Source organism: Manis pentadactyla, chromosome 7 (assembly GCF_030020395.1).
Source record: "Manis pentadactyla isolate mManPen7 chromosome 7, mManPen7.hap1, whole genome shotgun sequence".
Taxonomy (NCBI): Eukaryota; Metazoa; Chordata; class Mammalia; order Pholidota; family Manidae; genus Manis; species Manis pentadactyla.
Window position 1 is genome coordinate 38,759,738 of NC_080025.1, and position 27,930 is coordinate 38,787,667.

A 27,930-nucleotide genomic window follows, 5' to 3' on the forward strand; every position below is an offset into this window, starting at 1 on the left:
GCGTCCTGAGGTCACGGTGCCTTCCGGGTAGTTGAAGCCACTCCCGCCCACCGAGGGCCGGGTAGGACACCCTGTTCTGCGGCGGAAGCCGCTACTGACAGCTGGGGTGAGACCGACGCCGGAGACAGCACCGCCCGAGGGGAGCAATTACTCCCCCGGAGCGCCAAGGGCAATGCCCGAGCCAGGGATCCAGGGTGGCGGAGGCCGGGTTGGGGTGGGATTAGGGTAGGATTAGTGTGGGTTTAGGACGGGGTTGGGCTGAGGTTAGGGGTGGAATTAGGATTAGGGTTAGGGTTAGAGTTAGGATTGGGGTGGGGTCAAGCCTAGGGAAGCAAGCTTTCTGTGTAAGCCCTCTGCTCTGGGACACAGCCTGGACCCAGCGCTCTCGGCCCAGTTGTCCTTCCCACGCGTCCGTTCCCCCTTCGCTCTAATCAGGCCTTTCCTTGACCGACCCCACCCCTCCCCGCCCGGCCTCGGTACTGCTCTTGTCCGCATCTCCACTGGTCCACAGAATCCTTAAATGAGCGGATTGGCCCTCCGCAGGAAGCTTTGTTGCTGGGTTTCTGACTCTTAACATCCTTACACAAGCTGCTCTGCTGTGTGTGCGTGTGTGTTAACATCCTTACACAAGCTGCTCTGCTGTGTGTGCGTGTGTGTGTGTGTCCGTCCCAGCCCGGTCAACAAACTGGATAATAAAATGGATAGCACGTAAAAGGTCTTGCGATGGACCTGTTGGAAGTTCTTGGCAAGTTATTTCATCGAATCATCAAATAACCCTTTGAAGATGGGGAAACGGAGGCAGGTGAGGACACATAGCTAATGGGGAACAGCTGGCATTCACACCAAGGCAGATGGACTTCAATGGCCTCACATGATAAGATGCTCCCCAACATGAGCTAAATTGCCCAGGTAATTGCCCACTACTTCTTGCTCCTGCCATGGAATAAGGCATTTGTGAAACATTGTGCAGAACGGGCTGAACTAAGTCCTCCTTAAGAGGGTGTGTGGGGAGTCTTGTTTGCTTACCATATGCCTGGCACATGTACTTGCTGCATGAATGGATGAGGACTTCTATTGAGGGCAAGCAGTGTGCCAAGTGTGCTAAGGACATGATCTTGTTAAATCTTACATGGCACTGTTATCATCTCCATTTCACAGAAAGCTTCATCACTGCAGAGTCTTCATCACTGCAGAGTAACATAGCCAGGGAAGGGGCCAGAATTTGACCCACCTGCCTATGTCTGGGCCCTCAGACATGAGCTGTGCAACCTCCACTCTGAGCTTTGCTACTGATGACAGGTACACAGATGGGGCAACTGATGGGGTCTGTAACAGAAGCCCCAGGCAGGAGTCAGCAATGATGGGGCTGTGAGAGGCAGGGCAGACCTGTGGGGGTCCTTCCATGGGGTGCAGGCACTTTTGTGGGGGACCGCAAACCCTTCCCTAACCCTCCTCCCCTTGCTATCTGCAAGGCTGTAGAGGCAAAAGTGCTGATTTATGACCTCCCTGGCAGCCAGGCAAGGTAATGACATCAGATCTTGCAGAGACATAAGGGGGGTGGGGAGTTGGGCTTCTGAGAAATTTGCTTTTGTGATAAAAGTGAAGACACAGCCTACAGCCTTCCCCTTTCTCTCTCTGTGGTGAAAACATGGCAGTGTTCTGCAACTTTGAATGAATCCCAGAGATTCTAACCTAGATACCACTTAGCTACTTGACAATGACTAGCAATTGCTAACTTTTATTTCATGGCAAAAAATGAACCACTACTTGTTTTCTCTGCTTTGGGTATTCTGAATATGAAACCAAAAAATGTTTTAAATGAAATATGTAAATATATAAAAGGGCAAAGGGCTCCCAGAAGGTTAATAGAACTGGCGACTTATGGATTGGGCTCCCCAAGATAAGTACTAGTTTCCATTGAAAGCAAGGACTGTGTAGAATGACATCACAGGGAGGGTCTTCTGTAATATTCACTAATGCGTTTTTATTATTATTATTATTAAGGTATGATTGATATACACTTTTTTTTTGAGAGGGCATCTCATATTTATTGATCAAATGGTTGTTAACAGTTAACAACAATAAAATTATGTACAGGGGACTCAATGCACAATCATTAATCCACCCCAAGCCTAATTCTCATCAGTCTCCGATCTTCTGAAGCACAATGAACAAGTTCTTACATGGTGAACAAATTCTTACATAGTGAATAAGTTCTTACATGGTGAACAGTGGTATACACTCTTATGAAGGTTTCACATGAAAAAAACAATGTGGTTACTACATTTTACCCATATTATCAAGTCCCCACCCATACCCCAATGCAGTCACTGTCCATCAGTGTAGTAAGATGCCACAGATCCACTATGTGCCTTCTCTGTGCTGCACTGTTCTCTCCGTGATCCCCCACACCATGTGCCTTCTCTGTGCTGCACTGTTCTCTCCGTGATCCCCCACACCATGTGTCCTTAAACATAATACCCTTCAATCCCCTTCTCCCTCAGTCCCCACCTGCCCTCCCAAACCCCTCCCCTTTAGTAACCACTAGTTCATTCTTGGAGTCTTTGAGTGTGCTACTATTTTGTCCTTCAGTTTTGCTTCATTGTTATACTCCACACATAAGGGAAATCATTCAGCATTTGTCTTTCTCCACCTGGCTTGTTTCACTGAGTATAATATCCTCCAGCTCCATCCATGTTGTTGCAAATGGTAGAATTTGTTTCTTCCTTATGGCCGAATAGTATTCCATTGTGTATATGTACCGCATCTTCTTTATCCATTCATCTACTGACGGATACTTACATTGCTTCCATATCTTCGCTATTCTAAATAGTGCTGCGATAAACATAGGGGTGCATATGACTTTTTGAATCTGAGAAGTTGTATTCTTTGGTTAATTCCAAGCAGTGGGATTCCTGGGTCAAATGGTATTTCTATTTTTAGTTTTTTGAGGAACCTCCATATTGTTTTCCACAATGGTTGAATTTACATCCCCACCAGCAGTGTAGGAGGGTTCCCCTTTCTCCACATCCTTGCCAGCATTTGTTGTTCTTAGTGTTTTCGATGCTGGCCATCCTTACTGGTGTGACATGATATCTCATTGTGGTTTTAATTTGCATTTCCCTGATGATTAGTGATGTGGAGCATCTTTTCATGTGTCTGTTGGCCATCTGAATTTCTTCTTTGGAGAACTGTCTCTTCATCTCCTCTACCCATTTTTTAATTGGGTTATTTGCTTTTTGGGTGTTGAGGCATGCAAGTTCTTTATATATTTTGGATGTTAACCCCTTGTCGGATATGTCATTTACAAATATATTCTCCCATACTGTAGGATACCATTTTGTTCTGTTGATGGTGTCCTTTGCCATACAGATACTTTTTAGTTTGATGTAGTCCCATGAGTTCATTTTTGCTTTTGTTTCTCTTGCTTGAGGAGATGCATTCAGGAAGAAGTTGCTCATGCTTATATTCAGGAGATGTTTGCCTATGTTGTCTTCTAAGAGTTTTATGGTTTCATGATTTACATTCAAGTCTTTAATCCATTTCGAGTTTACTTTTGTGTATGGGGTTAAACAATAATCCAGTTTCATTCTCTTGCATGAAGCTGTCCAGTTTTGCCAACACCAGCTGTTGAAGAGGCTGTTATTTCCCCATTGTATGTCCATGGCTCCTTTATCGTATATTAATTGACCATATATGGTTCAGTTTATATCAGGGCTCTCTAGTCTGTTCCATTGGTCTGTGGGTCTGTTCTTGTGCCAGTACCAAATTGTCTTGCTTACTGTGGCTTTGTAGTAGAGCTTGAAGTGGGGGAGCGTAATGCTCCTAGCATTATTCCTACTCCTCAGAATTGCTTTGGCTATTTGTGGTCTTTTGTGGTTCCATATGAATTTTAGAACGATTTTCTCTAGTTCATTTAAGAAAGGTGTTGGTATTTCGATAGGAATTGCATTGAATCTATAGATTGCTTTAGGCAGGATGGCCATTTTGACAATATTAATTCTTCCTATCTATGAGCATGGGATGTGTTTCCATTTATTGGTATCCTCTTTAATTTCTCTTAAGAGTGTCTTGTAGTTTTCAGGGTATAGGTCTTTCACTTCCTTGGTTAGGTTTATTCCTAGGTATTTTATTTTTTTTGATGCAATTGTGAATGGAATTTTTTTCCTAATTTCTCTCTCTGTTAGTTCATTGTTAGTGTATAGGAATACCACAGATTTCTGTGTGTTAATTTTGTATTCTGCAACTTTGCTGAATTCAGATTTTAGATCTAGTAGTTTTGGAGTGAATTCTTTAGGGTTTTTTATGTACAATATCATGTCATCTGCAAACAGGGACAGTTTAACTTCTTCCTTGCCAAACTGGATGCCTTTTATTTCTTTGTATTATCTGATTGCCATGTTTAGGACCTCCAGTACTACGTTAATAGAAGTGGGGAAAGTGGGCATCCTTGTCTTGTTCCTGATCTTAAAGGAAAATCTTTCAGCTTCTTGCTGTTAAGTATAATGTTGGCTGTGGGTTTGTCATATATGACCTTTATTATGTTGAGGTACTTGCCCTCTATACTGATTTTGTTGAGAGTTTTTATCATGAATGGATGTTGAATTTTGTCAAATGCTTTTTCAGCATCTATGGAGATGATCATGTGGTTTTTGTCCTTTTTGTTGATGTGGTGGATGATGATGATGGATTTTCTATTGTTGTACCATCCTTGCATCCCGGAGATGAATCCTACTTGATCATGATGGATGATGTTTTTGATGTATTTTTGAATTTGGTTTGTTAATATTTTGTTGAGTATTTTTGCATCTATGTTTATCAGGGATATTGGTCTGTAATTTTCTTTTTTTGTGGTGTCTTTGCCTGGTTTTGGTATTAGAGTGATGTTGTTGGCCTCATAGAATGAATTTGGAAGTATTGCCTCTTCTTCTACTCTTTGGAAAACTTTAAGGAGGACGGGTATTAGGTCTTCACTAAATGTTTGATAAAATTCAGCGGTGAAGCCATCTGTTCCAGGAGTTTTGTTCTTAGGTAGTTTTTTGATTACCAGTTCGAATTTGTTGCTGATAATTGGTGTGTTCAGATTTTCTTTCTCTTCCTTGCTCAGCCTTGGAAGGTTGTATTTTTCTAGAAAGTTGTCCATTTTTTCTAGGTTATCCAGTTTGTTAGCATATTATTTTTCATAGTATTCTCTAATAATTCTTTGTATTTCTGTGGTGTCTGTAGTGATTTTTCTGTTCTCATTTCTGATTCTGTTTATGTCTGTAAACTCTTTTTTTCTTGGTAAGTCTGCCTAGAGTTTATCTATTTGGTTTATTTTCTTGAAGAACCAGCTCTTGCTTTCATTGATTCTTTCTATTGTTTTATTCTTTTCGATTTTACTTATTTATTCTCTAATCTTTATTAAGTCCCACCTTCTACTGACTTTGGGCCTCATTTGTTCTTCTTTTTCTAGTTTCATTAATTGTGAGTATCGACTGCTCATATGGAATTGTTCTTCTTTCCTGAGGTAGGTCTGTATTGCAATATAGTTTCCTCTTAGCACAACCTTGGCTGTGTCCCAGAGATTTTGTGGTATTGAATTATTTTTGTCATTTGTCTCCATATATTGCTTGATCTCTGTTTTTATCTGGTCATTGATCCATTGGTTATTTAGGAGCATGTTGTGAAGCCTCCATGTGTTTGTGGGATTTTTCATTTTCTTTGTGTAATTTATTTCTAGTTTCATACCTTTGTGGTCTGAGAAACTGGTTGGTACAATTTCAATCTTTTTGAATTTACTCAGGCTCTTTTTGTGGCCTAGTATATCGTCTATTTTTGCAAATGTTCCATGTGCACTTGAGAAGAATGTGTATTCTGCTACGTTTGGGTGTAGAGTTCTGTAGATGTCTGTTAGGTCCATCTGTTCTAATGTGTTGTTCAGTGCCTCTCTGTCCTTACTTATTTTCTGTTTGGTTGATCTGTCCTTCAGAGTGAGTGGAGTGTTGAAGTCTCCTAGAATGAATGCATTGCATTCTATTTCCCCTTTTAATTCAATTAGTATTTGTTTCACATATGTAGGTGCTCCTGTGTTGGGAGCATAGATATTTATAATGGTTATATCTTTTTGTTGGATTGACCCCTTTATCATTATGTAGTGTCCTTCTTTGTCTCTTGTGACTTTCTTTGTTTTGAAGTCTATTTTGTCTGATACAGGTACTGCAACTCCTGCTTTTTTCTCTGTATTAGTTGCATGAAATATCTTTTTCCATCCCTTCACTTTTAGTCTGTGTATGTCTTTAGGTTTAAAGTGAGTCTCTTGTAGGCAGCATATAGATGGATTTTGGTTTTTTATCCATTCAGTGACTCTGTGTCTTTTGATTGGTGCATTCAGTACATTTACATTTAGGGTGATTATCAATTGGTATGTACTTACTGCCATTGCAGACTTCAGATTCATGGTTACCAAAGGTTCAAGGTTAACTTCCTTACTATCTTAGAGTCTAACTTAACTCACTTAATATGCTATTACAAACACAATCTAAAGGTTCTTTTCTTTTTCTCCTCCTTTTCCTTCCTCCTCCATTCTTTATATATTAGGTATCATATTCTGTGCTATTTGTCTGTCTGTTCATTGACTTTAGGGATAGTTAATTTAATTTTGCATTTGCTTAGTAATTAGCTGTTCTACTTTCTTTACTGTGGTTTTATTTCATCTGGTGACAGCTATTAAACCTTAGGAACACTTCCATCTATAGCAGTCCCTCCAAAATAGACTGCAGAGATGGTTTGTGGGAGGTAAATTCTCTCAACTTCTGCTTATCTGGAAATTGTTTAATCTCTCCTTCAAATTTAAATGATAATCTTGCCCGATAAAGTAATCTTGATTCCAGGTCCTTCTGCTTCATGGCATTAAATACATCATGCCACTCCCTTCCGGCCTGTAAGGTTTCTGCTGAGAAGTCTGTTGTTAGCCTGATGGGCTTTCCTTTATATGTGATCTTATTTCTGCCTCTGGCTGCTTTTAACAGTCTGTCCTTATCCTTGATCTTTCCCATTTTAATTACTATGTGTCTTGGTGTTGTCCTCCTTGGGTCCCTTGTGTTGGGAGATCTGTGGATCTCCATGGCCTGAGAGGCTATCTTCTTCCCCAGATTGGGGAAGTTTTCAGCAACTACCTCCTCAAAGACACTTTCTATCCGTTTCTCTCTCTCTTCTTCTTCTGGTATCCCTATAATGCGAATATTGTTCCACTTTGATTGGTCACACAGTTCTCTCAATATTCTTTCATTATTAGAGATCCTTTTTTCTCTCTCTGTGTTTCAGCTTCTTTGTATTCCTCTTCTCTGGTTTCTGTTTCATTTATCATCTCCTCCACCTTATCCAACCTGCTTTTAATACCCTCCATTGTGTTCTTCAATGATTGGATCTCCGACCTGAATTCATGCCTGAGTTCTTGGATATCTTTTCATACCTCCATTAGCATGCTAATGATTTTTATTTTGAACTCCCTTTCAGGAAGAGTCGTGAGGTCCGTGTCATTTAAATCTTTCTCGGGAGTTGTATTAATAATTTTACTCTGGACCAGCTTCCTTTGGCATTTCATATTTGTATATGGTGCCCTCTAGTGTCCAGAAGCTCTACTCTCTGGAGCTGCTCAGCCCCTGAAGAAATGTTGGGGGTTGCAGGGAAGTGGTATTGGTGCCTGGGAGGAGGAAAGAGCTGTTTCCTGCTTCCCCACTGCTATGCCTGCCTCCACTGCCTGACCCAGTGTGCCAAGCACACAGGTATAAGCTTTTGTCCCAGAGCTGCCAGATATGGATCCCTGCTTTCCACAAGCAGCCGGAATCCCAGTCTCCCCAGGAACTCCACCTGTCCCAACTTTCCAACCCCATAATCACGAGAGTATGATGAAAGCACCATGAAATGTAGGTTTGTGCTCCCAGAGCAGATCTCCAGAGCTAGGTATTCAGCAGTCCCAGGCTTCCACTCCCTCCCTGCTCAGTTTCTCTTCCTCCCGCCAGTAAGTCCACCAGGCCACAGCTTTGGTACACTACCCTGTTCCGTGAGGTCCGCTCTTCTCTCCAGGTGTATCCAGTCTGGCACAGTCCTCTTTCCTGTTGCTCTCTCAGGGTTAGTTGTATTAATTATATTTCCATATTATATGCAGTTTTAGGAGGAAGCCTCTGTCTCACCTCTCATGCCACCATCTTTAATCCTCCTCTCCTACTGTGTTTTTATTTTTTAAAAGTTTTTATTGTGGCAAAATATATATAATAGATTTACCATTTTAGTCATTATGAAATGTACAGCTCAGGAGCATGAAGCACATTCACACTGTTCACACATTCACTGTCATCACCACCATCTGTTCTCCAGATCTGTTTCATCATCCCAAGCTGAATCTCTATTCACATAAAACACAAACTCCTCATTTCTGTCAGTCTTTAATCTACTTTCTGTCTACATGAATTTGCCTATTTTAGGTACTTCATAGAAGTGGAATCATACAATATTTGTCTTCTTGTATCTGGCTTATTTCACTTAGTATCTTCAAAGTACATTGTTATTGTGTCAGAATTTCATTCCTTTTTTTATATGAATAATACCTCATTGTATGTCCATACCATTTTGTTTATTCATCCATCATTGTATATTTGGGTTGTTTCCATCTTTTGTCTATTGTGAATAATGCTGCTATAAACACAGGTGTACAAATAATCTGTTTGACACCCTGCTTTCAATTATTTTGGGTGTGTACCTAGAAGTGCAATTGCTGGGCCATGGGGTAATTCTATGTTTAAGTTTTTGAGGAACCTCCATACTGGTTTCCACAGAGGCTGCACCATTTTACATTTCCACCAACAAGGGTTCCAGTTTCTCCACATCCCCACCAACACTTGTTTTCTGTTTTGTTTTGCTTTTTGTAGTCACCATCCTAATGGATGCGAAGTGGTATCTCATTGTGGTTTTGATTTGCATTTCCCTAGTGATTAGTGATGCTGAACATCTTTTCTTGTGCTTGTGTGTCTTTGAAGCAATTTTCATTCAAGTGTATTGCCCATTTTATAATTGGGTTGTGTTTTTGTCTTTGAGTTTTAGGAGTTCTTTACATATTCCAGATAGTAGTCCCTCATGAGATACGTGATTTGCAAATATTTTCTCCCATTCCATGGGTAACCTTTTACTCTGTTGATAGTGTTCTGTGATGCACAAAAGTTTTTAATGCTGATGAAGTCCAGCTAGTTTGTTTCTTTTGTTGCCTTTGCCTTTGGTATTATATCCAAGAAATTGTTGCCAAATCTGATATCGTGAGGATTTTCCTCTGTGTTTTTTTCCTAAGAGTTTTACAGTTTTAGCTCTTAGGTCTAGAGTTCATTTATATATATATGGTTTTGGGTAAGGGTCCAACTTCTCTCTGAAGATACGCAGTTTTCTTTACTGCTATTTGTAAAGACTGTCCTTTCCCCATTGAATGGTCTTGGCATCCTTGCCAAAAATAATTTCACTGTATATGCAAAGATTTCTGGGCTATTTCATTGGTCTCTATGTCTCTCTTTATGCCAGTGTCACACTGTTTTGATTATAGCAGCTTTATAGTAGATTTTGAAATCAGGAACTATTAGTCCTCCAACTTTGTTCTTCTTTAACATTGTTTTGGCTATTTGGGACCCTTGAAATTCCATATGAATTTTAGGATGGATTTTTCTGTTTGCAAAAAAGTCATTGGGATTTTGGTAGAGATTGCACTGAATCTGTAAATCACTTTGAGTAGTATTACCATCTTAACAATATTAAGCCCTCCAATCCATGAAAATGGGATCTTTCCAGTTATGTCTTTTTTTCAGCAAATGTTTTTAGTTTCAATGTACAACTGAAAACTTGATTCACCTCCATGAATAAGTCAATTCCTAAATATTTTATTCTTATTAAAGCTATTGTAAATTGAATTTTTAAGTTTCATTTTCAAATTATATGTTGCTAGTGTATGGAAATGCAACTGATTTTTGTGTGTTGATCTTGTATCCTGCAACTTTGCTGAATTCATTTATTCTAATTTTTTTTTAGGTGGACTCTTTAGGGTTTCTTCCACATTAGATCATGTCCTAGACAAGCAAATAATTTTACTTCTTTCCAAATTGGAAGCTTTTTGTTTCCTTTTCTTGCCTAATTCCTCTGGCTAGGACTTCCAATACTATGTTTAGTAGAAATAGTAAAATCCGTCATCTTTGTCTTCTTCCTAATTTTAGAGGAAAAGCTTTAGTCTTTTACCATTGGGTATGATGTTAGCTGTGGGTTTTTTCATATCTGGATTGTAATCTTTGAGGTACTTTCCTTTTATTCTTAGTTTGTTAAGTGGGTTTAAAAAAATAATATTATGATATTGTATTGAATTTTGTCAAATACTTTTCTCTCCATCAATTGAGATCATCATGTACTCTTTCTTTCTTTCTGTTAATGTGGTACACTGATTGGTTTTTGTATGTCCAACCTTTCTGTCATTCCAGAAATAAATCTTATTTGGTGGATTTACAAAGCATTTGGTAGTTACAAACCAAAATTGTAGTAAAACTAACTGAGTTGGGAAGAAACACTCTTCTTGTGTTTCTCCTTTGCCCACGTGCTCACCATACTTCTGACATAAAATGTGTGGGTTTTCCACACATCAGGCAATTCTCTGTGACACAAGCTGGGTGTCCTATAATTCAGTTAAATTCCAACACCATCTACCTGGAGTAATTGTCAGATCCCATAAGTAAAGAACACAGATCCACAAGACTGCCCTACAGTGTATATGCTTGTCCATTTGATGATTACAACAATCTTGAGTTACAGGTTGTAATTTGTAGTTCTGACTAACTGGCTATAAGCCAGGGTTCCCACAGCAACCTTGGATTCAATAATTTGCTAGAATGGCTCACAGAGCTCAGGGAGACACTTTGGCCATTTTACTATACAATAAAAGGTAGGATAAAGTATACAAATGAACAGCCAAATAAAGATATATGCGGTGAGGTCAGGAAGGATCCTGAGCACAGAAGCTTCTGTGTCTGTGGAGTGCATCACCCTCCTAGCTGGATGTACAACCAACTCTGAAGCTCTCCTAACCCCATACTTAGAGATTTTTATGGAGGCTTCATCATATAGGCATGATTGATCATTAACTCAATCTCTAGCCCCACCCCACCCCTAGAGAATGGGGGACAGAACTGAAAGTTATAAGCTCTTAATTGTGGCTTGATCTTTCTGGTAATGAACCCCCATCCCAAAGCCATCCATAAGCCCACCCAGAATGACCTCATTAGAACAAAAGATGATCCTTTCACCCAGGAAATCCAAGGGATTTAGTAACTGTCAGGAACTGGGCCAAAGACCAAATATTAGAACAAAAGATGGTCCTAGAGTTGTTATCACAGGAAATCACAAGGCTTTTAGGAGCTCTGTGTCTGCAGCCAGGGGCAGAGGCCAATACTTTTTTATTCAATTACTTCACACTAGCTTTTATAATTGTCCATGTATTTCCTTTATTACAAACTTATTTCTTCATTCTGTTTTGAGTTACCGTTTTTGTGTACTTTACTTTCTATCCAAAGGACTGCCTTGAGCACTGTTGCAGGAAGGTCTAGTGGTAATGAACTCCCTCGGCTTTTATTTATTGGGAATGTGTTTGTTTCTCCCTTACCATTGAAGATATAGGATTGTCAGATACAGGATTCTTGATTGACAGTTTTTTTTCTTTGAGTATATGAACCTATCAACCCACTGCCTTTTGGCCTATAAGATTAATGTTGAGTAATCTGCTGGCATTCTTTTAAGGATTGCTTGTATGTGATGAGTTGTAGCTCTCTTCCATGGTGCTTTCATATTCTGTCTTTGGCTTTCAGTAGTTTGATTATAATGTGTCTTGGTGTGGGTCTCGAGTTTTTTGGAGTTTGTTGAGCTTCTTGGGTGTTTGTATGCATGTCTTTGACCAAATTTGGGGAGTTTTGAGCCATTATTTCTTCAAATAATCCCTCTGCCCATTTCTCTTTCTCTTCCTCTGAAAGTCTCACAGTGTATATGCTGGTCCATTTGATGGTGTCCCACAGGCCCTTTGGCTCCATTTACTTTTCTTCATTGTTTATTTTTTTCTGTTTCTCAGACTTGATCATTTCAATTGTCTTAGCTTCAGGTTTGCTGATTCTTTCTGTTCAAGCCTGCTTTTGAATCCCTATCTTTGAATTCCTAGTGAATTTTTCATTTTAATTATTGTACTTTGAAAAATAGACAGTATTAGGTTCACAGAAAAATTGAGTGGAAGGTACAGAGATTGCCCATATGTCCCTTACCCCCACACATGCATAGCCAACCCCATTGTGAACATTTCCCAACCAGAGTGGTACATTTGCTACAGTTGATGAACCTACATTGACACACTATTGTCACCCAAAGTCCATAGTTTACATTAAGGTTCACTCTTGGTTTTGTACATTCTGTGGATTTGGACAAATGTGTAATGACATGTCTCCACTATTAGAGAATCATAGAGGTACTGTTCTCAAAATCTTCTCTGCCCTGCCTGTTTGTCCCTCCACTTTATCCTACTCTGGCAACCACTGATCTTTTTATGTCTTCATGGTTTTGTCTTCCAGGATGTCATAGAATTGGAATCACATAGTGTGTAACCCTTTCAGATTGGCTTCTTTCACTTAGTAACATGCATTTAAGTTTCTTTCATGTCTTTTCATGGCTTGAAAACTCATTTTTAATGCTGAATAATATTTTACTCTCTGGTTGTACCATAGTTTATTTATCCATTTACCTACTGAAGGACATATTGGTTGCTTGCTTCCAAATTTTGGAAATTATGAATAAAGCTGCTATAAACAACCATGCACAGGTTTTTGTGTAGACATGGTTTTTTAATTCTTTGGGTAAATACCAAGGAGCATTATTGCTGGAATGTATGGTAAGGGCATTTAGTGTTACAATCAATTGCCAAACTATCTTCCATAGTGACTGTTTCATATTGCATTCCTACCAGCAATGTATGAGAGTTCCTGTTGCTCCACATCCTCATGTACATGTGGTGGTGTCAGCGTCTGGATTTGGGGCAAAATAGATGTGTAGTGGTATCTCATTATTGTTTTGAATTTCATTTCCCAGGTGACATGAGCATCTTTTCATATGCTTATTTGCCATCTGTATACATCTTCTTTAGTGAGGGTTCAAGGTCTTTGGCCAATTGTTTGATTGGGTTGTTTGCTTTCCTATTTTTAGTTTGAAGAGTTCTTTGTATATTTTTTATAACAGCCCTTTATTAGATGTCTCTTGCAATATTTTCTTCCAGCCTGTGGCTTGTCTTTTCATTCTCTTGATAGTATTTCTGCAAAAGCAGAGTAGAAATTTTTAATTTTAGTGAGGTCCAGCTTATCAATTCTTTCTTTCAGGGATCATGCCTTTGGTGTTAGGTGTAAAAAGTCATTGCTATACCCAAAGACATCTAGATTTTTGCCTGATACCTTCTAGGAGTTTTAGTTTGCATTTTATATTTAGATGTATGATACGTTTTGAGTTCATTTTTTTTGTTATCATTAATCTACAATTACATGAAGAACATTACGTTTACTAGGCCCTCTGCTACCCCAAGTCCCCCCCCATAAGCCCCATTACAGTCACTGTCCATCAGCTTACTAAGATGTTGCAGAATCACTACTTGTATTCTCTCTGTTTGCACAGCCCTCCCCTTTCCCCCACCCCCCACATTATACGTGCTAATCATAACAACCCCTTTCTTCTTCCCCACCCTTCCCACCCATCCTCCCCAGTCCCTTTCCCTTTGGTAACTGTTAGTACGTTCTTGGGTTCTGTGATTCTGCTGCTGTTTTGTTCCTTCAGTTTTTCCTTTGTTCTTATACTCCACAGATGAGTTAAATCATTTGGTATTTGTCTTTTTCCACTTGGCTTATTTCACTGAGCATAATACCCTCTAGTTCCATCTATGTTGCTGCAAATGGTATGATTTGTTTTCTTCTTATGGATGAACAATATTCCATTGTGTATATGTACCACATCTTCTTTATCCATTCATCTACTGATGGACACTTCGTTTGTTTCCATTTCTTGGCTATTGTAAATAGTGATGCAATAAACATAGGGGTGCATCTGTCTTTTTCAAACTGGGCTGCTGCATTCTTTGGGTAAATTCCTAGAAGTAGAATTCCTGGGTCAAATGGTAAGTCTATTTTGAGCATTTTGAGGAACCTCCATACTGCTTTCCACAATGGTTGAACTAATTTACATTCCCACCAGCAGTGTAGGAGGGTTCCCCTTTCTCGACAACCTCGCCAACATTTGTTGTTGTTTGTCTTTTGGATGGTAGCCATCCTTACTGGTGTGAGGTGATATCTCATTGTGATTTAATTTGCATTTCTCTGATAACTAGCGATGTGGACCATCTTTTCATGTGTCTGTTGGCCATCTGAATTTCTTCTTTGGAGAACTGTCTGTTCAGCTCCTCTGCCCATTTTTTAATTGGATTATTTGCTTTTTGTTTGTTGAGGTGTGTGAGCTCTTTATATATTTTGGATGTCAATCCTTTATCGGATCTGTCATTTATGAATATATTCTCCCATACTGTAGGGTACCTTTTTGTTCTATTGATGGTGTCCTTTGCTGTACAGAAGCTTTTCAGTTTGATATAGTCCCACTTGTTCATTTTTGCTTTTGCTTTCCTTGCCCAGGGAGATATGTTCATGAAGAAGTCACTAATGTTTATGTCCAAGAGATTTTTGCCTATGTTTTTCTCTAAGAGTTTTATGGTTTCATGACTTACATTCAGGTCTTTGATCCATTTGGAGTTTACTTTTGTGTATAGGATTAGACAGTGATCCAGTTTCATTCTCTTACATGCAGCTGTCCAGTTCTGCCAGCACCATCTGTTGAAGAGACTGTCATTTCCCCATGGTATGTCCATGGCTCCTTTATCACATATTAATTGACTATATATGTTTGGGTTAATGTCTGGAGTCTCTAATCTGTTCCACTGGTCTGTGACTCTGTTCTTGTGCCAGTACCAAATTGTCTTGATTACTATGGCTTTGTAGTAGAGCTTAAAGTTGGGGAGTGAGATTCCAGCCACTTTATTCTTCTTTCTCAGGATTGCCTTGGCTATTCAGGGTCTTTGGTGTTTCCATATGAATTTTTGAACTATTTGTTCCAGTTCGTTGAAGAATGTTTTTGGTAATTTGATAGAGATTGCATCAAATCTGTATATTGCTTTGGGCAGGATGGCCATTTTGATGATATTAATTCTTCCTAGGCAAGAGCATGGGATGAGTTTCCATTTGTTAGTGACCTCTTTAACTTCTCTTAAGAGTGTCTTATAGTTTTCAGGCTATAGGTCTTTCAGTTCTTTGGTTAGGTTTATTCCTAGGTATTTTATTCTTTTTGATGCAATTGTGAATGGAATTGTTTTCCTGATTTCTCTTTCTGTTGCTTCATTGTTAGTGTATAGGAAAGCCACAGATTTCTGTGTGTTAATTTTGTATCCTGCAACTTTGCTGTATTCCAATATCAGTTCTAGTAGTTTTGGAGTGGAGTCTTTAGGGTTTTTATGTACAATATCATGTCATCTACAAATAGTGACAGTTTAACTTCTTCTTTACCAATCTGGATTCCTTGTATTTCTTTGTTTTGTCTAATTGCCATGGCTAGGACCTCCAGTACTATGTTAAATAACAGTGGGGAGAGTAGGCATCCCTGTCTTGTTCCCGATCTCAGAGGAAAAGTTTTCAACTTCTCGCTATTCAGTATGATGTTGGCTGTGGGTTTATCATATATGGCCTTTATTATGTTGGGGTACTTGCCCTCTATACCCATTTTGCTGAGATTTTTTATCATGAACGGATGTTGAATTTTGTTGAATGCTTTTTCAACATCTATGGAGATGATCATGTGGTTTTTGTCTTTCTTTTTTTGATGTGGTGGATGATGTTGATGGACTTTCGAATGTTGTACCATCCTTGCATCCCTGGGATGAATCCCACTTTGTCATGGTATATGATCCTTTTGATATATTTTTGAATTTGGTTTGCTAATATTTTATTGAGTATTTTTGCCTCTACGTTCATCAGGGATATTGGTCTGTAATTTTCTTTTTTGGTGGGGTCTTTGCCTGGTTTTGGTATTAGCGTGATGTTGGCTTCATAGAATGAGTTTGGGAGTATTCCCTCCTTTCTACTTTTTGGAAAACTTTAACGAACATGGGTATTATATCTTCTCTGTATGTCTGATAAAATTCCGAGGTAAATCCATCTGACCCGGAGTTTTTTTTCTTGGGTTGTTTTTTGATATCGCTTCAATTTCTTTGCTGGTAATTGGTTTGTTTAGATTTTGTGTTTCTTCCTTTGTCAGTCTTGGAAGGTTGTATTTTTCTAGGAAGTTGTCCATTTCTTCTAGATTTTCCAGCTTCTTAGCATATAGGTTTTCATAGTACTCTCTAATAATTCTTTGTATTTCTGTTGGGTCCGTCGTGATGTTTTCTTTCTCATTTCTGATTCTGTTGATGTGTGTTGATTCTCTTTTTCTCTTAATAAGTCTGGCTACAGACTTGTCTATTTTGTTTATTTTCTCAAAGAACCAGCTCTTGGTTTCATTGATTTTTGCTATTGTTTTATTCTTCTCAATTTTATTTATTTCTTCTCTGATCTTTATTATGTCCCTCCTTCTGCTGACTTTAGGCCTCATATGTTCTTCTTTTTCCAATTTTGATAATTATGATGTTAGACTATTTGTTTGGGTTTGTTCTTCCTTCTTTAAATATGCCTGGATTGCTATATACTTTCCTCTTAAGAGCTTTCTCTGCGTCCCACAGAAGTTGGGGCTTTGTATTGTTGTTGTCATTTATTTCCATATATTGCTGGATCTCCATTTTAATTTGGTCGTTGATCCATTGACTATTTAGAAGCATGTTGTTAAGCCTCCATGTGTTTTTGAGCCTTTTTTGCTTTCTTTGTAAAATTTATTTCTTGTTTTATACCTTTGTGGTCTGAAAAATTGGTTGGTAGAATTTCAGTCTTTTTGAATTTACTGAGGCTCTTTTTGTGGCCTAGTATGTGGTCTATTCTGGAGAATGTTCCATGTGCACTTGAGAAGAATGTGCATCCTGTTGCTTTTTCATGTAGAGTTCTATACATGTCTATTAGGTCCATCTGTTCTAGTGTGTTGTTCAGTGCCTCTGTGTCCTTACTTATTTTCTGTCTGGTGGATCTGTCCTTTGGAGTGAATGGTGTGTTGAAACCTCCTAAAATGAATGCATTGCAGTCTATTTCCTCCTTTAGTTCTGTTAGTATTTATTTCACATACTCTGGTGCTCCAGTGTTGGGTGCATATATATTTATAATGGTTATATCCTCTTGTTGGACTGAGCCCTTCATCATTATGTAATGTCCTTCTTTATCTCTTGTTACTTTCTTTGTTTTGAAGTCTATTTTGTCTGATACTAGTACTGCAACTCTTGCTTTTTTCTCCCTATTGTTTGTATGAAATATCTTTTTCCATCCCTTGACTTTTAGTCTGTGCATGTCTTTGGGTTTGAGGTGAGTCTCTTGTAAGCAGCATATAGATGGGTCTTGTTTTTTTATCCATTCAGTGACTCTATGTCTTTTGATTGGTGCATTCAGTCCATTTACATTTAGGGTGATTATCGATAGGTATGTACTTATTGCCATTTCAGGCTTTAGATTCGTGGTTACCAAAGGTTCCAGGTTACTTTCCTTACTATCTAAGAGTCTAACTTAACTCAGTATGCTGTTACAAACACAATCTAAAAGTTCTTTTCTATTTCTCCTTTTCCTTCCTCCTTCATTCTTTTTTTTTTTGTATATAATTATTTTTTATTGAAGGGTAGTTGACACACAGTATTACATTACATTAGTTTCAGGTGTACAACATACTGATTCAACATTTATATACATGATAATTCTAGGTACCAGCTATCACCATACCAAGTTGTTACAATATTTTGACTATATTCTTTATGCTATACATTACATCCCGGTTACTTATTTATTTTACAATTGGAAGTGTGTACTTTTTTGTTTTGTTTTGTTTTGTTTTTTGTTTGTGAGGGCATCTCTCATATTTATTGATCAAATGGTTGTTAACAACAATAAAATTCTGTATAGAGGAGTCAATGCTCAATGCACAATCATTAATCCACCCCAAGCCTAATTTTCGTCAGTCTCCAATCTTCTGAGGCATAACAAACAAGTTCTTACATGGAGAACAAATTCTTACTTAGTGAATAAGTTCTTACATGGTGAACAGTACAAGGGCAGTCATCACAGAAACTTTCGGTTTTGCTCATGCATTATGAACTATAAACAGTCAGTTCAAATATGAATACTCATTTGATTTTTATACTTGATTTATATGTGGATACCACATTTCTCTCTTTATTATTATTATTTTTAATAAAATGCTGAAGTGGTAGGTAGATACAAGATAAAGGTAGAAAACATAGTTTAGTGTTGTAAGAGAGCACATGTAGATGATCAGGTGTGTGCCTGTAGACTATGTGTTAATCCAAGCTAGACAAGGGCAATAAAACATCCACGTATGCAGAAGATTTCTCTCAGAACAGGGGGTGTGAGGTTCTAAGCCTCACCTCTGTTGATCCCCAATTTCTCACCTGATGGCCCCCCTGCGACTGTGCCTGTCTTAGGTTGTTCCTCCCTTGAGGAATCTTACCCGTCTATGGCTAACCAGTCATCTTCCGGGGCCATACAGGGAAATGTAAAGTTGGTAAGTGAGAGAGAAGCCTTATTGTTTGAAAAGGTTAGCTTTTTACTTCTTTGCAGATTTATGCCCTGTGGCTTCTATGCCCAGCATTTGTCTTGAGGTATCTTTACCACTTGGAAGAATTATGATACTCGGTAAATTTGATATGTGGCACGAATTCTATTTAAGGGTTGTAATTAGGAAGGAAGAAGAAAAGCTATAGAAGTAGCAGGCGGAAGAAAACGTGGGAAGATTGATTATTTCTTTGACATATCTTCTTGTAGAGTAACTTCAGCATGTATACCTCCTTCATTCTTTATATATTAGGTATCAAATTCTGTACTTTTTGTCTATCCCTTGATTGGCTTTGGGTATAGTCAATATAATTTTGCATTTGCCTCCCAATCAGCTGCTCCACCCTCCCTACTGTGGTTTTCCTACCTCTGGTGACAGCTATCGAACCCTGGGAACACTTCCATCTATAGCAGTCCCTCCAAAATAGACTGCAGAGATGGTTTGTGGGAGGTAAACTCTCTCAGCTTTTGCTTATCTGGAATTGTTTAATCCCTCCTTCAAATTTAAATGATAATCTCGCCGGATACAGTAATCTTGGTTCCAGGCCCTTCTGCTTCATGGCATTAAATGCATCATGCCACTCCCTTCCGGCCTGTAAGGTTTCTGCTGAGAAGTCTGTTGTTAGCCTGATGGGCTTTCCTTTATATGTGATCTTATTTCTGCCTCTGGCTGCTTTTAACAGTCTGTCCTTATCCTTGATCTTTCCCATTTTAATTACTATGTGTCTTGGTGTTGTCCTCCTTGGGTCCCTTGTGTTGGGAGATCTGTGGATCTCCATGGCCTGAGAGGCTATCTTCTTCCCCAGATTGGGGAAGTTTTCAGCAACTACCTCCTCAAAGACACTTTCTATCCGTTTCTCTCTCTCTTCTACTTCTGGTATCCCTATAATGCGAATATTGTTCCGCTTTGATTGGTCACACAGTTCTCTCAATATTCTTTCATTTTTAGAGATCCTTTTTTCTGTGTTCCTCAGCTTCTTTGTATTCCTCTTCTCTTGTTTCTATTTCATTTATTGTCTCCTCCACCTTATCCAACCTGCTTTTAATACCCTCCGTCATGCTCTCCAATAGTTGGATCTCTGACCTGAATTAATTCCTGAGTTCTTGGATATCTTTCTGTACCTCCATTAGAATGTTGATGATTTTTATTTTGAGCTCCTTTTCAGGAAGAGTCACGAGGTCCATATCATTTAAATCTTTCTCGAGAGTTGTATTAATAATTTTACTCTGGACTAGGTTCCTTTGGCGTTTCATGTTTGTATATGGCGCCCTCTAGTGTCCAGAAGCTCTATTCTGGAGCTGCTGAGCCCCTGAAGCAATGTCGGGGGTTGCAGGGGAGTGGTATTGGTACCTGGGGGAGGAAAGAGCTGTTCCCCGCCTCCTGGCTCCTGTGCCTGTCTCCACTGCCTGAGCCAGTGGGATGGTCACACAGGTATAAGTTTTTGTCCCAGAGCAGCTGGATAGGGATCCCTGCTTTCCTCAAGCAGCTGGAATCCCAGTCTCCCCAGGAACTCTGCCTGTATTAACTTTCCAACCCAGTAGTCATGCGAGTCTCACGAAAGCACCATGAAATGTAAGTTTGTGCTCCCAGAGCAGATCTCCGGAGCTAGGTATTCATCAGTCCCAGGCCTTCCACTCCCTCCCTGCTCCATTTCTCTTCCTCCGCCAGTGACCTGGGGTGGGGGAGGGGCTCAGGTCCCACGGAGGCACTGCTCCTGTACTTTACCCCGTTCGCTGAGGTCTGCTCTTTTCTCCAGGTGTGTGCACTCTTTCCTCTTGCTCTCTCTGGATTAGTTGTGCCAAGTAAATTTTCTAATTGTATCCAGTTTTAGGAGGAAGCCTCTGTCTCTCCTCTCACGCCGCCATCTTTAATCTGTCAATCTGAGTTCATTTTTTGTGAAGGATATAAGTTGTGTGTCTAGGTTCTTTTTCTCTTTCTTTCTTTTTACATGTGGATATACAGTTGTTCCAACACCATTTATTGAAAATTGAAAAGACATCTTTTTCTCCATTGTACTGCTGTAACCAGGCCTGAAGGAGTTAAAAACTGGTCTCTAGTTCCTTGCAGACCACCAGGAGCAAGGTGAAGATAACTGCATAGATAGGACAACACTGTTTATTTTGTTCCTGGAGTGTAGAGATAGAAATAATCCAAAGGCAAACCAAGGAGAAGGACTGAAAGTGACCATGAGACCATTAACCAACATTCCTTTTTGATTTGCCAAAATAGCAGCAGTTCTGCATGCAGACTTGTTGATGATTTTGCTTCTAGCTTGAGAGATGAGACAAAAATTGTGCTATCACAAGTTTGCAGGAACATCATGACCAGATCTGTGCTGATGGGGGCAAGCGACCAAGGATGGAGAGTCTCACGACCCTCCTTAGATCCTTGATGATATCCAGATGTCCAGTTATCAGTCACATCCTGCTCCCCCACTGCTCCCTCTTTTCCCAGCATGAAAGCTTGAAATAAACCCTGAGTTATGTTGGGCCTTTAGGACAATAGTCCTCCCAACTTCTAACCTGCTGTCTGGTTGAATAAAGTTTTCTTTGCCTGACACTCTGTCTCTCCATGTACCAGCTGAATCAGGGGGCAGCAGAACCAAACATTCAGGGTTACATTGCCTTTGCTCTTTTATCAAAGGTCAGTTGACTAGGTGGATCTACTTAAGGACTTTATTCTATTCCAATGATGTGTTTGCCTGTTCTTTTGGCAAGATCATACTGCCTTGGTTACTGCAGCTTTATAGGAGGCCTTGAAGTCAGGTCATGTCAATTCTCCTATTTTGTTCTTCATTGGCTATTCTAGAACAGCAAATAACTTGCTGAGTGTGCTGAATCTATAGAGAAAATTGGGAAAAACTGACATCTTAACAGTATTGAATTTTCCTATCCATGAGCATGGAATATCTGTTTATTTAGTTCTTCTTTGATATTGTTCATTAGCATTTTAGTAGTTTTCCCCATATAAATCCCATGCATATTTTGTTAGAAATATGCACCTATTTAACTTTGGGGGCATGCTAATGTAAATTATATTTTAACTTCAAATTCCATTTGCTCATTGCTGGTATATAAGAAAGCGATTGACTTTTGTATATTAACCTTGTATCTTGCAGTCTTTCTGTTTTCACTGATGAGTTCCAGAATTTTTTTTCTTGATTCTTTCAAATTTTCTACATAGATAAACAGGTCATCTGTGAACAAAAACAGTTTTGTTTCTTCCTTTCCAATATGTATATCTTGTGTTTCCTTTCTTTGTATTATCTAGGACTTCAATTTAATGTTGAAAAGCAGTGGTGGAGGGGACATCCTTGCCTTGTTCCTGATGTTAGTGGGTAGTCTCTAAGTTTCTTACCATGAGGTATGATATTATTTGTAGTTTTTTCTGTAGGTGCTATATCAAGTTGAGTAAGTTTCCCTCTATTCCTAGTTTACTGAGAGTCATTATTATGACTAGGTGGTGGATTTTTTTCAAAATCTTTTTCTGCATTAATTAATTAAAAATTGTGATTTTTCTTCTTTAGCCTGTTGATGTGATAGGTTATATTAACTGATTTTTGAATGTTGAACCAGCCTTGCATTCCTGGGATAAGTCCCACTTCATCATGGAGTATAATTCTTTTTTATAAATTATTGGATTCAATTTGCTCAATTTTTTTTTTTGGATTTTTGCATCAATGTTCATGGGAGATGTTGGTCTGTACCTTTCCTTCTTTATGGTGTCTTTGTTTGGTTTTGATATTAGGGGGATGGTGGACTCATGGAATGAGTTATGAAGTATTGTGCTTTTATATTCTGAAAGAGATTGAAGAGAATTGGTATAATTTGTTCCTTAATTGTTTGGTAGAATCCACCTGGGCCTGCCTGGTGCTTTCTGTTTAGGAAGGTTATTAATTATTGATTGAATTTCGTTAATAGATACAGGCCTATTCAGATTATCTATTTCTTATGTGGGTTTTGGCAGATTTGTGTCTTCAAGGAATTGGTCCATTTCACCTAGGTTATCAAATTCGTGGGTATAGAGTTTGCTACAGATTGAACATTTGTGTCCCACCCAAATTTATATGTTGAAACCTAATCCCTAATGTAAATGGTATTTGGGAGGTGAAGCCTTTGGTATGTGACTAGGTCATTAGAGTGGAGTCCTCATGAATGGGGTTGGTGTCCTTATTAAAGAGACTCCAGAGAGCTCCCTTGCCCTTTCCACCTTATGATGACAAAGTGAAAAGTTGGGAGTCTGTGAGTCAAGAAATGGGCTCTCACCAGACACTGAATCTGCTGGTGCCTTGATCTTAGACTTCCTAGCCTCTTAACCTGTAAAAAATAAATTTCTGTTGTTTATTAGCCATCCAGTCTTTGGTGTTCTGTTACAGTAGCCTGAACAGAAAGAGTTTAAAAATAGTATTCCTTAATCATTCTTTTAATGTCCATAGGACCTATAGTGATATCCCTTCTTTTGCTTCTGCTATTAATAATTTGTGTCCTCTCTTTTTTCTTGGTTAGTCTGGCTAGAGGTTTTATCAATTTCATTGATTGTTTTAGGGAACCAGTTTTGGTTTTTCTATTGATTTCTTATTTTCTATTTCATTTGTTGCTGCCCTAATTTTTATTGTTTCTCTTTTTCTGCTTACTTTGGGTTTAATTTACTCTTCTTTTCCTAGTTTCCTAAGGTGGAAAGCCTAGATGACTGATTTTTAGATCTGTCGGTTTGCAAGCTCTTTGGGAGTTTCCCAGGTATAGTCTGAAATTGGTCCCCATACTCAGAGGGCAGGGAGAGATGAAAGAAAGAGGTGGCCACTCCATATTGGTAGGTGTGAGGTTTAATAAGCAAGGGGACTGATCATAGTCCACCCAACGTTTGTCTTGGGTGACTACAAGACAAAAAGATCTCCACACCCACCCACCAGATCCTATAAATATGTAGAGAGGTACACATATGTGTACCACCCATGTGGTCTCAACACCACATCATTATCTCAAGGCTGTGTCCTTGGGGCAGCCTCTGGGAGTGGGGAAGGCAGGCAGAACCGACATTCAAGGGTTGGGGGTGTGAGGAGCCTCTGATTGCCCAGTGTCAGCTCACAGGTCACCCAGTGATCACATCTTCTTGATGACCTCTGCCAACAAGACCTTTCTTCCTTTCTAGTGTGTGCACTCCATGCTACATGCTCCCTCTAAGCACTGCTCCTTCCTCCTGCAGACATTTTGGTCTTTTCATTTTCACTTAATGCACAGTTCATTTCAACCTCACCTGAGACTTCTCTGACCCATGTGTTATTTGGAAATGTGTTGTTTAAACTCCAAGTACTTTGGGATTTTTCAGCTCTTGTATCATTACTGACTTCTAGCTTAATTCCACTGTGGCCTGAGGGCAGATATATTATATGATTTCTCTTTTAAATTTGTTAAAGTGTGTTTTGGCCAGGATGTGGTCTATCTTGAGGAAAGTTGTCATACTTTCAGCTCCACAGCTTTTCTGGTTCCTTTCCATTTTCTATTTATTGATATTACCATTTGTTCAAACATGGTTTTCTTGACTTGCCCATGTCTTACTTTAGCTCTCTGAGTATCTGCTAGTTGATTATTTTATAGTCTTTGTCTAATCAGTTGGCCATCTGGTTCTTCCTCTGGGAGGGTTTCTATTGGTTTATTTTTCCCTTTATATGGTTCATCTTTCCTGTTTCTTTGTATGCCCTGTGATTTTTGTTGTTAAAAACTGGGCATTTGTTACAATGCAGTGACTCTGGAAATCATATTCTCTGCCTTCCCCCAGTTTGCTGTTTTTGTTTTATTCTGCAATAGGTCATCTCTGTGCTAGAGGTCAGCCCACAGTGAAAGCTGAGGCCTCCTCAGGTCTTTTCTGGCATGTGCAGTAGTGACTTTCCAAATCCCCTTGTTTATGCAGTTGCTTTTGAATGCCCTTGTTCTTAAATGTCTGGCTCCAAAAAGAGGGAAAAGGAAAAACAAAGGAGAAAAGAAAAATGTGGCTCTCAGTCCCCTGGGGCCATGTCACCTAGAAGGGTTTGAAGCAGTTGGGAGGGGGTGTCATAACAATGGCAGCCTGCCTCTGTCTGCACCTCTATGATCAGAATTAGCAGTCAGAACTCAGATCCCTGATATTTGAGGATGAGGTCCTTGCAACCTACCTCAGCTCCCGGAAGCCACTCTAGGAACACTGGTATGGCTGCCTTCTGGGGGTTGGGGGCAGGTGACAGGCAGATCCTATAGCTAAGGGTGAAAATGGACCAAAATTCACTGAAATTGACCAGCCAAGCTTTTCCCTAGAAGCTGAAGGTCCTCGTCTTTCTCTGCCTGGTGTATTTCATTGAGCATAAGACCCTCTAGCTCCATCCATGTTGTTGGAGCTCCAGAGCTCCAAAATAGTTATATGACAGATTAACTCATGTCCAGGTAAGGAGGGGGACTCTTGGTGCTCCCTGCTCCACTGTCTTCCCTGACATCACTCTTCAATTGCTCACTAATACTTTTAGGAACAAATGTTTAATCTGAAGATTCTCCTTTAAAAAAAATGTCTTTCATATGCACCCTATGTTTAAAAAAACTCACAGCATTATTTACAATAGCCAAGATATGGAAGCAACCTAAGGGTCCATCAGTAGATGAATGGATAAAGAAGATGTGGTACATATACACAATGGAATATTATTCAGCCATAAGAAGAAAACAAATCCTACCATTTGCCACAACAGGGATGGAGCTAGAGGAGGGTATTATGCTCAGTGAAATAAGCCAGGTGGAGAAAGACAAGTACCAAATGATTTCCCTCATCTGTGGAGTATAACAACAAAGCAAAACTGAAGGAACAAAACAGCAGCAGACTCACTGGTCCCAAGAAGGGACTAGTGGTTACCAAAGAGAAGAGGTAAGGAGAGATGGGAGGGGAGGGAGAGAGAAGGGGATTAAGGGGCATTATGATTAGCACACATAATGTAGGTAGGTCACAGGGAAGGCAATACAGCACAGAGAAGACAAGTAGTGACTCTATAGCATCTTACTATGCTGATGGATGGATAGTGACTGCAATGGGGTGTGTGGGGGGAACTGGATAATATAGGTGAATGTAGTAACCACAGTGTTGCTCATGTGAAAACTTCATAAGATTGTATATCAATGATACCTTAATAAAAAGAAAGTAATAACATCTTTAGCTTCTGGTTTCTGGTCCAGCACTTAAATAGATTGAAGTCATCACTCCCATCCTGGCAACAAGAAGAAAAGCTGAACAAAGAAAAATCTTCAGCTCTTCTTAGATCCTTCAGAGAACTGAAGTCTCAGGACAATCCACTTCCCAGCAAACTAGAGACAGGCAGGCAGATGCAGAGAATTGTAGCATCCCAGAGCAGAAGCCCACAGAGTTCTTGAACTGCAGTTGAGGAATTGAAGGGGGCTTAGCGTGGACATGCTTAAGAGTTAAAAACTCTAGGGCAGCCTCATTGTAGGGGCCCCACACATTCATAAGTGTTACCTCCAGGAGCTCCACCAGGTTGTCAGAGTGAAAATCTGATAAGAACCCTGTCTGCGTCCAACATGAGAGGGGAAACTGCCTTTTGAACTATGCTAGAACATCCTGTTCTTAACAAGATCTGCCCATAAGGGAAACTTCTACTGGAGCCTGACTGGCAGGGAGATGAAAACAGCCAGCTCCAGCCCTGTCTAGCCTTCCTGTCTCACCTAAGCAGGGAAGGCAGAAAAAAGTCTGAGGAGCACTTGTGGTTTCTGATGACTGGTTTGGTGTTTGGTATTCTGACCCTAGGAGGGTCTCCTCTCAGTGGTCTCGCCTCTGGTTCTCTCCCGTAAACCGCTCAGTCTGGGCTCTGTCTCCCCCAAGTGTCTTTCACCACATCCATTATGCGTGAGGATGCCCTGAGATTTAAACTTCCCCATGGTCAGCTTCAGTCAGCTCCTTGGGGCAGATGAGTGGGGAGAAAAGATGAGACTTCCTAGCAAGTGTGGTGTTTCTTCTGGGGCAGCTCTGAAGGAGTCCTGATGCGCAGTCTGTGGTTGTGGCAGCAGGCAGGGGCCACTTCTTAATGGGGTGGTTCATGGACCTTGCGGGCTGTTGCTCCTGCCTGCATAGAAGCCAATCCCATTTATCTGGTATCCCAGAGATTTGGGGAGTTCCTGGTGTCTTTTAGTCAATCTCTTTTTGCTTAAATTATCTAGACTCTATCCCATTTTCTGTAAATAAAACCATGGTCTCTCTTCTCAAAAGTCCTGCTTCATGACCTTAGGACTCAGCAGTATAAGCAGACATTGCAGAAATAAAGAAAAAAGAACAGCAAATACTTGAACACTATATGAACATTTCTAATTTCCTATATGGCCTAAAGGAAAGATTGAATTTCTTGTCAATGATGTTTGAGTTTCTAAAAGTTGTTTCTTCCATAGGCCTAATGATAAATTTGTGAATTTGTAAATTAGCATGAAGTGAAGAAAAGTTGTCACCATCATATTGAAACTTTTGTTGTACATGTATGGTGTGAGTAGGGAACTAGAGGGGGGCCATGAAGCTGGGAGTACAACAATCATCTACCTGAAACTCCCTGATCCAATGCCAGCCCTGGGCTGGATAGCCCTCAGTATTTCCCCTGCTGGTGTGTTACTCATGAAACAGAGATTCGGACAGGTGGTCCAGCTGGCAGGACCAAATGCCCACTACCTGTTGTGTAGGTGATGTCTGAGCCCCTAGACCTCCATAGGGTTGGTTACCAGGAACTACCCTACCAATCCACATGCAGTTCGAGAGAAGTAACTCCCCATGAGGATCAGTGACATTGGGGAGGGAACAAGCCCTGGGCTGGTAAAATGACCCCTGTCCACTGCAAGGCACTTCCTTGCAGGATGGAAGCAGAAAGCTGTAGGCATTGTGGGGAGGATCTGGGGGGCCAGGTCAGTAGCTGGAGTCTATATGTGGAGGTCCCTGTGGAGGTGGCATGAATGAGGGTAGGACTCTGGCCAAGTGCAAGACTGGCTCAGGCCAAGCAGCAAAAAGTGTCCACTCCCCAAAGTTGGACCTGAGGCAGGGACCTGGGTTTTAATGATAAGTCACAGAAACCAAGTAAAGGAAACTGGAGCAAAAGGTGGGTTTCAT

The 27,930-nt window shown here is 39.9% G+C and overlaps 1 long non-coding RNA gene across 1 annotated transcript; it reads left to right on the top strand.

The window, feature by feature from the left end:
• Positions 1-745: 745 nt before the first annotated feature.
• Positions 746-27,289, top strand: LOC118924952 (uncharacterized). The gene is made up of 2 exons (XR_005029807.2): positions 746-909; positions 26,007-27,289. It is a non-coding gene; the product is annotated as an uncharacterized LOC118924952 (long non-coding RNA).
• The last annotated feature ends 641 nt before the right edge of the window (positions 27,290-27,930 follow it).